Genomic DNA, 10,865 nt, shown 5'->3' with positions numbered 1-10,865 from the left:
CTGGTGGGACTGCAAAATTGTCCAACCTCTCCAGAAAGCAATATGGTGCTTCCTCAGAAGGTTGGAAATAGAAATACCTTATGATCCAGCAATTCGTCTACTTGGTATTAATGACAAGAAACACTAGCCATAATTCAAGTTGATATATGCACACCAATGTTGATAGCAGCACTATTTACAACAGCAAAAAGATGGAGACAGCCTAAGTACCCATCAACTGAAGAATAGAAAAACAAACTGTGGTGCATACACACAATGGAATATCATGCTACCTTGAAGAATAACAAGGAAGCTGCAAGCCCCCCCATAACATGGATGAAACTTTAGGATTATGTTCAGTGAAATTAGTGATTCACAAAAGGAGAAATACTGCATAGGGCCACTACTGTAAAAGACTAAGAAAAAGAACCCATACTTAAGGGGGCAGAGGTTCTTTGCTGGTTGCTGGGACTTCAGAGGTGGGGTGAGGGGAGGGAGGGGAAAGGGAAGCACTGGGCAGGGAATAGACAAAGGATAGTTTGGGTGCTAGGGAGGGGGGCAATATACACGAAAAGGTAGAGAAGGGGAGAGGAATGGAAAAACAAAGCAAATGGGAAAATAATTAGGCAGGTTTGCGTGGGCTAAGCCGGACAGAGCTACAGCATGCTCAGTGAAGTAAGCTTCCTACAGAACCTCTGCATTACATAGGACTATAGGTGGAATCCTGAACAGCATCCAGAATCTTCAGTGATGGGAACTTTCCACTTTAAAGGATGGGCAGAAGAGCCTGGACCAGCCAGAAAAACAGAAGATACTTTCTTGAAAGAAAGACCAACAGGAAAAATACAAAACAATATAGGCAGTCTAACTGATTACTACAAGAACACGCAAGTTGCTCATCTAGGAGACATCAAGGCAAGTGGTCCCCTCAGAGCAAACCCCCTTTCAAGACTAAGACTCAATGGGAATACACACTCTGATTGGTGACCACATTCGTCACCGATAAGGTGATGTGAGGGGACAAACAGCAATGAAGTTGCCAGTTAAGCGCTACATTGTTCAGTAGACTTCTGGGAACCAAGGTGGACACCTGGTTGGTCAGCAGTGTGGCAAGGCCTGGGGACTCTTCAGCCCAGATTCAGTGACATAGCCACAAAGGACTAAAGTGGTTAGTGAAGTGTCCAGCTGATAAGAAGTGAGGGCATATGCACAAGAACACGCACATTTGCAGCTAATACCCACTTGGCCTGGCTTCATTAACTGGATGTCAAAGATCAACTAGAAGTAGAAAGAAGAGGAAACAAAGAATAATCTGATACAATTTGATGAACTTGACCTACAGCTATGGATGCAGTAGCTCAAAAGAGGGAACAAATCTTTACAGCAAGGATCATTCCCACCGTCTCCATACACAGAGTAGACCGGGATGGGAAACTTGGATATCAGCTACACAAAGTGGGGGGTGGAGGGGCTCCAAATGCAAGAAGTGACTGGCTTACAAGCTTTAAAGAGGGACTCTAGATACAGAGGGCTTGGAGGAAGGTAGAATCTCTACTGAGTTGTATCCAATCTGTTTAGGCAGGGCTGATGAAAGTACATGTGGGTAGGTCTCTTGTGATACAATGGTGAATAATTGTTATTAGAACTGATTGTGAGGGTTAGAAATGTAAAGGTAGACGTTTTGTAGCAAGGAGGGGAGTGATTAACTTTGTAGTCTAGAAGTGGAGGTCCCTGGGACCATCAAGGGAGAAGATCAGAGAACAGGACCCTACCCAGAGAAGCAGTGATGCCAGAGATGGAGGCAGAGATGATGATGTGGAGAAATGGAGCAATTGGGGACTTTAGACCCAGAGAGGGAGAGGGGCTGTCTGCTGACAACCGGGGGCAGGCTTGTAGGGTATACCCTTTGGTTAGTTGATGATGCATGGTAGGGATTGTAACCATGGCAATGAAATGATATACAATCAGATGAATGTAAAACGAATGTTCTCCCATGTAAACTATCACAGAATTCACAATAAAACATTAAAAATAAGAAGCATTGAATTGACTCCTCTTGCTGTAACATGTTTGCAAATATATTCAGGAGGAAAATAATTAAAAGTGAATAGCTCTATTCAGATTTCTCTCCCACTCCTTCAAACAAATTGCACTTATATACCTGCTTGGAGATTTGGTATTAGAATGGGTGCTGAAAGAAATCATGGCCAAAGAGTAGTTAAGAAATGTAGCAATCATTTAATTTGGACATTTAGGCTGCTGGATAGCAGCTCCATCTTCAGTAACTAGAAGTTTCAGGACCATTACTATACACGACCCATTCTTATGTTGTTGTTTAGTGCCATCGAGTCTGTTCCAACCCACAGTGATCCTCTATAGGGTTTCTGAGGAGTGGTTGGTGAGCTTGAACCACCAACATTGTGCTTCAAAGGAATTTACAGTCCAGCATATTAACCCACACTGCCACACCAGGACTCCACACATTCTTACGGGGGGTGGGGAGACTATAGTCTTGGTGTGTCCCTGTAGGAAAAGCACTGGGCTGCTAACCCAAAGTTTGGCGGTTCAAACTCATTAGACACTCGGAAATCCTGTACAGGTTCTCTATGAATTGTAATTGACTGAATGACATTTAATAACAACAGCAGCAAAGTCATTGTCATTGTTTTCTTGGCTGGACTTTTTTTGTTATTACAAGAATAATTGTGGTACTCCACTAAATAGAGAAAGAAATATCAGTAAACTTGAGGTTCCTAAAAGATACCAAATAACTTCAACAACATATAGAAACCACATTATTTCTGTCAAAGTTGTGTTAACAGTTCAAGACAGGTCACAATTATTCAGTGTCCCAAACTCTTCATACAATCCTCAAAAAATGGAACCACAAAAGACAGTAGCAGAAGCAAGAATTTCCATGGTAGTCATGCAGAACAACTTTAAAATATATAATGAAGATACATTATTTATGTCAATCAATCCAAGTAACTACTCAAATAATCAAGGACAGACTTTGAGGCCAGATAGGATCTAAGTAACCTGAACATATTCACAGTATATTTCCATCTCTAGATAATGCTCAAGAAGAAGAGAGGTATTTCAGAGATAATGAAAAAGTATATGGGCTACCCCACATCCCTGAACAGCATTTCTACCATTAACCCATTGCCATCTTTCAAACATCTGACCTTTCCTACACTCCTGCACAATTGTTGTTGTTGTTGTTAAGTGCTGTCGAGTCAGTTCCGACTCACAGTGACCCTGTACAGGGTTTCCAAGAGTGGCTGGTGAGCTTGAACCACCAACTTACAGTTCAAACAAACCTTTCAGTCCATTGCAATAACCGCAACTCCATACATACTGTTATATCAGCTATTTTATTTAAAAAAAAAAAAAAAGATAAAATATGGCCAATTGATAGAAGCAGTAAGCAGAAAGATCTTTATGTAATAGGCTTGGTGGGAAATATCAATGCATTCTCATGCTCAGCACCTGGATGCCATGGAAGAGAGCATTGTACTCAAAGTTCAGCAGAGCTTACCATCCCAAATGTGAGAATGGAGCCTGTATTATACTAGCTTATTAGACTCCATCTTAGTTCCTGCCATCTTAAATGAAGTTGTTGTAACAACTCTTTTTCATCAGAGCTCAAGGCATATCAGAACAGACCCTCCTGGAGCTGTCCAAAAGGAAGTCCTTCACTCATCCCAGAGCCTGGTTTGCATCTCTTGATGGAAAGCCTATTGCTTTCCATTTCTATTTTTTTCATAAATCTGGAAAAGGGCAAGAGTACTCATAGCAATGACACAAATCTGGACTCTAGAGTGGACGTAAATGAGCAGCATTCAACTAGAAAGTTTGAGAGGCAGAAACCATTCATCAAAAGTATGCATTAACCTAATAGCCATTATTTAGAAGATTTAGACCTCAACAGTAGTGACAGTGAAACCCTTGAGAACTCTGTTTTAAGGCTTATACTTGGTGGAGGTAGTGGAGCTATCATGGAATACCTGTAGAAGAGTTCCCAAGGAAAAAAAGCACTTCTGACCACTGTAGCCCTGTAATAAAATTTGAAGTCTGGGAGTGAGAGGTTCCCAACCTTATTCTTCTTCTTAAGCAGTGCTTTGCTTATCCTGGGTCTCTTTCTTTTCCATATAAAGTTTGTATTTTTTTTTTTTTTCCATCTCTTTGAAGACTGTCATTGGTATCTGGATTGGGATTGCATTGTATGTGTAGATTGCTTTGTGCAGTATTGACATAGTCACAATGTTAAGTCTTCGCATTCAGGAGCATGGTACATTCTTACATTTTTGTAAGTCTGTTTTGGTTTCTTGTAGTAGTGTTTTGTAGTTTTCTTTGTACAGGTCCTTTGTTTCTCTGGTTACATTTATTCTTATATATTTCATCCTTTGGGCAGTTTTGTAAATGGTATTGCTTTCCTAATGTCCTTTTCAGTTCTGTCATTTTAGTATAGAGGAATCCAACTTATTTTTGTATATTGATCTTATGTCCTGCCACTTTGCTGAATCTTCTAATGAAGTCTAGTAGCTTTTTTACTGCATCTTTGGGGTTTTCTATGTATAGGATCATATTGTCTGCAACTAGAGAGTTTTACTTCCTCTTTGTCAATTTGGATGTCTTTAATTTCCCTTTCTTGCCATATAGCTCTTGCTAAGACTTCCAACACAATATTGAATAGGAGAGGTGACAAAATGCATCCTTGTCTGTTCCTGTTCACAGAGGGAAGGATTTCAGTTTCTCCCCGTTGAGAGTAATGTAGGCTGTTGGTTTTGTATATATGCTCTTAATTATGTTGAGGAATTTCCCTTCAATTCCTATTTTGTTGAATGTTTTTATAAGGAATGAATGCTGGATTTTTTCAAATGCCTTTTCTGCATTAATCGATATGATCATGTGGTTCTTTTCCTTTTTCTTATTTATATAGTGGATTATGTTGATCATTTTTCTAATGTTGAACCATCCTTGCATCCCTGATATGAATCCCACTTGATCATTATGTATTATCCTTTTGATGTGTTGCTGGATTCTTTTGGCTAGGATTTTGTTGAGAATTTTTGCATCTATGTTCATGAGGGATATTGGTCTATAATTTTCTTTCTTAGTGATGTCCTTCCCTGGTTTTGGTATGAGGGTTATGCTTGTTTCATAAAATGTATTAGGAAGTTTTCCATCTTCTTCTATATTCTGGAATAATTTGACTAGAATTGATGACAGCTCTTCCATGAATGTTTGGTAGAATTCACCAGTGAAGCCATCTGGGTCTGGACTTCTTTTAGTTAGGAGTTTTTGCCTATTCTTTTAATTGAAGTCCTAGTGTGGTGTTGTGAGATGTTGCTGGTGACTGTAAGGATGACAGTTAAAATCCACCATCTGCCCCCTACAACTCCCCCCACCCACCCCCAATCTTCAGCACATAGTAGCTCTCCCTCTCTGGATCTAAAGTCCCCACCTGTTCCATTGCTCCACGTCATTGTCTCTGCCTCCATCTCAGGCATCGCTGCTTCTCTGGGTAGGGTCCCACTCTCGGCTCTTCTCCGTTGATGACGCTTTGGTTGGTCAATGATGTATGGAGGGGATTGGAATCATGGCAATGAAACGATATACTATAGAATGAATGTAAAACTAATATTCTCCCAAGTAAACTATCATATAATTCACAATAAAACATTAAAAAAAAAAATCCACTATCTGTTCCTTGGAAACCCTATACAGGTTTACTGTGAATTGAAACTGATTAGAAAGTACTCAGGGAAATTCTTTTATTTGGGGGTGATGAGTTTTAACTATCTAAGTTTCCAAAATGTGAAATAGTCTCCAGATGTAATCTGAAAATATTGTTCAATCTGTCAATTTGACCCTGACCCTTTTAAGTACAACATTGATAGAAACATAAGGCTTTCTGCTCCCACAAAGATATAGAAGCCTCAGAAACAATACATAGGGTAACTACAAAGTATAACTGACTCGACTGCACTTAACAACAACAACATATGCATGTGAAAGATGAAGAATAAATAATAAGGAAAACCATGGAAGAACTAATTCATTTGGATTATGGTTTTGGTGAAGAATTTTGAAAGTACCATGGTCTTCCGTAAGAACAAAGAAATATTTTTTTTGAGTAAGTACACCCAGAATGCTCCTTATCACTGATAACAGTGAGACTTCATCTGTTGTAATTTGGAGACATTGTCAGGAAGAGTTACTCACTAGATAAAGACATCATGTTTGGTAAAATGTAGGATTCATGAAAGAGAGGAAAATTCCCTATTAAACGGATTTTCATAGTGGTAGGAACAATGGGCTCAAATATAGCAACAATTGTGAAAATGGTGTGGTACCAGGCAATGTTTCATTATATTGTTCATAGAATTATTATGAATCAGAACAAACTTGCTGGTCTCTCACAACAGATAGTTTGCCCTTCACTAAAAATCTACATAATTATCATGGCTATGACTTCAAAATACTTAGGCCACACACTTAAGTATAAAATTAGCTAGTACATTTTTTTTGTTGTACTTAAAAAAGAAGCAATGCCAGCTTTATGTCCTATCATTACACTTCTGGATTTTTCACTTAATATGCCTGCTAAACTAGTGATTCAGGAATGCATAAAAGTTTGTTTTTGTAAAGTTAGATTTATTTCCCTCTAGCCTACTCCCACAAATATTGTGATGTGAACTCTTTATCCAATTTTATGAGAATATTGTAAAAGACAGTTCTATTCCACCTCAGGACAGAAATCCAATGGTTTCCCCTAGGCTACAGATGGATCAATAATATTGATAACATATCCTCTTATATACAGACACTTCTCTCTTAATTCCTCTGAGGCATAGGAGTCAACAAGTATACATACAAAACTGAAATTGAAAAGAAAATGAAAGGAAAAAAGAAAATGCTTTCTTGTTAAAAAGAATCCACTGCTTTGAATTGACTTACAACCTATACAGACAAAATCATTCTTCTGAGAACCCCATCTAACTTGTGTCTGTAATTCTTAAGGTTTTTCTCTCTTCATAAGGAGCTTCTTCTCCAGAACTTTCATCTTCAAAGGCACAACAGGTAAGCTGACAGCTGTCATGTATGGATGTTCTGGTATGTGGCTGACATCATATAAGATGCTTTCACCATGAAGACTACAGCATTGATCAGGGTTTTAGCTGCTTGGATTAATGATGTGGCAATGTCCTTCCAGATTCCGCATGTCTGCCTTCATCTTGCTGCAAATATTGAGCTGATGGCAATACAAGGCAATCCATTGAAAGTAGTCTAATAAATCCTGCTTACAGAACATTGATCAACAATAGCCAAGCTAATTTGTTCATTAAGGGACCTGTTTTGGCAATTTTCCTGACAGTATTAATGACAACAGATGTGTTTTTCAATGAGCCTTTGGCTCTTGTGAAGTCTGACATTACCATCATGATCTGCATACCTGCATAGGTAGCACAATAATATTATTGCCACTGTCATCACAATTGGCCACTTCAGAAACCAGATGCTTTTCTGTGTTTTTTGTTTTTAACTTTTTATTGTGAATTATGTGGGTTTACATGGGAGAAGGTCAGTTTTACATTCATCCTATTGCATTTTGTTTCACTGCAATGATTACAATGCCCTCCATGCATCATCAAATAACCAAAGGATACACCCCACAGGCCCGCCCCCCACCCCCTCGACTGTCAGCACACAACCCCTCTTCCACCCTGAGTCCCGTGTCCCCAGCCACTCCATCTGTCAACGTCACCATCTCTGTCTCCATGCCTGGCATCACTGCCTCTCTGGGTAGGGTCACGCTCTCCACTCTTCTCACCTGATGGTTTCAGGGACTTTCGTTCCTGGGCTGCAAAATCAATCATTCCCCTCCTTTTGTCAAAAAACATCTACCCCTACATTTCCGACCCTCACAGTCAGTCCTGATGGCAATTATTCACTATTGTACCATAAGAGTCTTATGCCCATTTCCTTTCGCCAGCCCACTCCCAACAGATTAGAAATCATTCAGTGGAGGTTCTGCCTACCCCTGAACCACCTGGAACAAGGCTCCCTTGAAAGTTTGTAAGCCAGTCACTTCTTGCCTTTATAGCTACCCTCCATCCCCCACCCTCCCATTTTGGGTAACCAATGTCTAAGTAGGCCATCCCTGTAAACCCTGTGTACTTAGGAGGTGGGAGTGATCCTTGCTGTAAAGTTTTATTCCTTTTTTTGAGTTACTACATCCATAGGTATAGGCCTAGTTCATCAAATTGTAGCAGGTTAAAATTTTTTTTTTTTTCTTCCCTAGTATTTCTCTAGTAGCATAGTGGTTATGAATTGGGCTGTGAGCCACAAGTTCAGCAGTTCAAAACTACCAGCTGTGCTGCGGGAGAAAGATGAGGCTTTCTGCTCCCGTAAAGATTTACAGCCTTGGAAACCCTGTACAGGGTTGCTATGAGTTGGAACCAACTCCACGGCACATAACAACAACAACATTCTTTCTTCTGCTAGTTGAATTCTGATCATCCATCCATCAAGGCCAGGTTAAGTGGGTACTATCTGCAAGTATAGGTGTTCTTGTGCATCTCCTCCCACTTCATATCAGCTGGACATCCCACTCTCTGCTCGAGAACTCTGTAGACATGTCACTGCCCCTGGGCCCAGTAGTCCCCAGATCTTGCTGTAGCTGCTGGCCATCCAGGTCTCCTCCCGGGTTCACAGGAGTCTATTGAATATGGTTGGAATTAGATCCCAACTTCACTGCTGTTTTTGCCACCTCTTCCCCTTATCAGTGACCAACGTGGTCATCAGCCAAACCACATGCCTGCTCGTGTATTCCCCTTTAGTCTTATTCTTAGAAGGGAGTTGGCTCTGAGGAAACCCGAACACTTGCCTTGATAGCTCCCGGAAGAACAACTTACTTGTTCTTGTAGCAATCAATCATACTGCCATTATTGTTTCTGATTTTCCTGCTGGTCTTTCTTCAGGAAGTATCTTCTGTTCTTCTAGCCACTTCAGGCTGGTCTACTCATCTTTTCCAGCTGAAATTTCCCACTTCAGACAGTTCTGGATGGGATTCTGGTTTCCACCTATGGTCTTATGCAATGTGCAAGCTCCACAGAAGGTCTCTTTCACTGGGCAATTTCTAGTTCCCTTTAATGTATTCTAATCAGTTATAGGCTGAAGACAGTCTTACATGCTTTCTATTGTGATGTTCTGGCTATCCCCCCAATCCCCAAGTGTCTATTTCACAAAGGTAGGCAAGGGAAACCAAGATTCAAAAGACAACCAAGCATCTTAACATTGTTCCCCTCTTTTGCCTTTTTAAACTATGCCTCAATCCCGGTATCCAGAAGCCCCATTATTCCAAGGTTGGAATATTTGTAATATTCCAAACGTTATCATCATTTATCTCTGTCCCACTTAGCCAATGTGAACCTGCCTAACTGTTTTCCAATCAGCCTTATTCTTCTATTCTCCTCCCCCTTTTTGTGTATTGCCCGCCCACCAGCACCCAAGCTTCCTTGTGTCAATTCCCTACCCTGTGCTTTATCTTCCCCTCTCTCCCTCCCCTCCTCTCAGCCAATACATCCCAGTGATCATCTCCCGTGGAACTGCTGGTGGTTTTGAACTGCTGGCATTGAGGTTAGCAGCCTGATGCATAACCACTACGCTATGGTCCTGCACAAGTTAACTTTTGGCCTGGGACCCACAGGCAGAAGTCAAAAGCCGCAGCCAAAGGATTCACCCTTGAACCGATGGGGCTCTTTCTCTGTGTGGCATGGGAAAGCTGTGTTCTCAAAGCTAGACTTTTTTGGGGGTGTATACCCACCTACTTGAAGGTGTCTGGGCTGGGCAAAGAAGGCACGACAGGGAAGAGGAGGGAAAAAGTTGTAGAATCCCTCCACACCTCCTTTTGCAAATGTCACTTGTTGTTGTTGTTGTTAAGTGCTGTGGAGTCGGTTCCGACTCATAGCGACCCTGCACAAGGTAAATCTTTACGAGAGCAGAACGCCTCATCTTTCTCCCGCTGAACCGCTGGTAGTTTCCAACTGCTGACCTTGTGGTTCACAGCCTGATTCGTAACCACTACGCTACCAAATGTCACTATGCTGCTTTTATGGCCAGTTCCCTCTGCAGCTGGCTGTAGCCCCGCCCTCTGACTTCCGCCCTCTGACTTCCACCCAGGTGGGACGGCCGCAGATGGAGTTCCCTGCCATGACAGATTTCTAAAATGCAATGTTTTCCTTTATACCATGATTTTTCCACTTGCAGTTGCGGGAAACTAATGCCCTGATCCTTATGCTAGATTTAGAGATCTGGTGCAGTTCTGTGAGAGCCGCATCTCTGGGTTTTCAGCCCCTCCCCTACAAAGCCTGTCCTACCTGACTCTGCTCTGCCGTCACCCACATGCTTTTCTCTTGATGAAAGATCTCTACCTGCTTTTTAGCTATTTTTTATTTTGAAGCCCTGAGTGCCAATATCTCCACTGTGGTTTTTATTCCATTATAGCTTGTGCACTCTGCCCTGCAATTAGTTGGTCATCCTTGTTCTGGGCCTTGGTCCAGCTGTGCACATCATGAACTTCTTGCTCAAATTTTTTTCTGGTGTCCTGATCATCAGTAAAGCCTTTATGATATCCTGAACACTGTCATACACTAGGCAAGAAGCATCAATGAATTCATTCTTGTCAAATAATGAAGGAATTTGCACTCAGGGCTTCAATGGTAACCTCTACTTGTGGAGCATAGCATGGCAACACTGTTTCAATGAGGCAGTTTTGTAGCTTCCAGTATATGCCCCAGCTTCTCAGTATAAGCCCCAGCTTCATAGTTTTCCATCTTAACATTGATGACATGATTCAGGATTCCTGAGCTCTTATG

The 10,865-nt window shown here is 41.2% G+C and overlaps 2 pseudogenes; one reads left to right on the top strand and one right to left on the bottom strand.

Annotated features, from left to right (window-relative positions):
- The first annotated feature begins 2,668 nt into the window (after window positions 1–2,668).
- Window positions 2,669–4,043, top strand: LOC102830712 (annotated as a pseudogene).
- Window positions 4,044–6,912: 2,869 nt separating this feature from the next.
- The window catches only part of LOC102830344, a 27,772-nt pseudogene continuing 23,819 nt past the window's right edge, over window positions 6,913–10,865 (bottom strand).

Source organism: Chrysochloris asiatica, unplaced genomic scaffold (genome assembly GCF_000296735.1).
Source record: "Chrysochloris asiatica unplaced genomic scaffold, ChrAsi1.0 scaffold00558, whole genome shotgun sequence".
Taxonomy (NCBI): Eukaryota; Metazoa; Chordata; class Mammalia; order Afrosoricida; family Chrysochloridae; genus Chrysochloris; species Chrysochloris asiatica.
The sequence above is the reverse complement of the archived record's forward strand: the minus strand, read 5'-3'. Positions and strand labels throughout refer to the sequence as shown.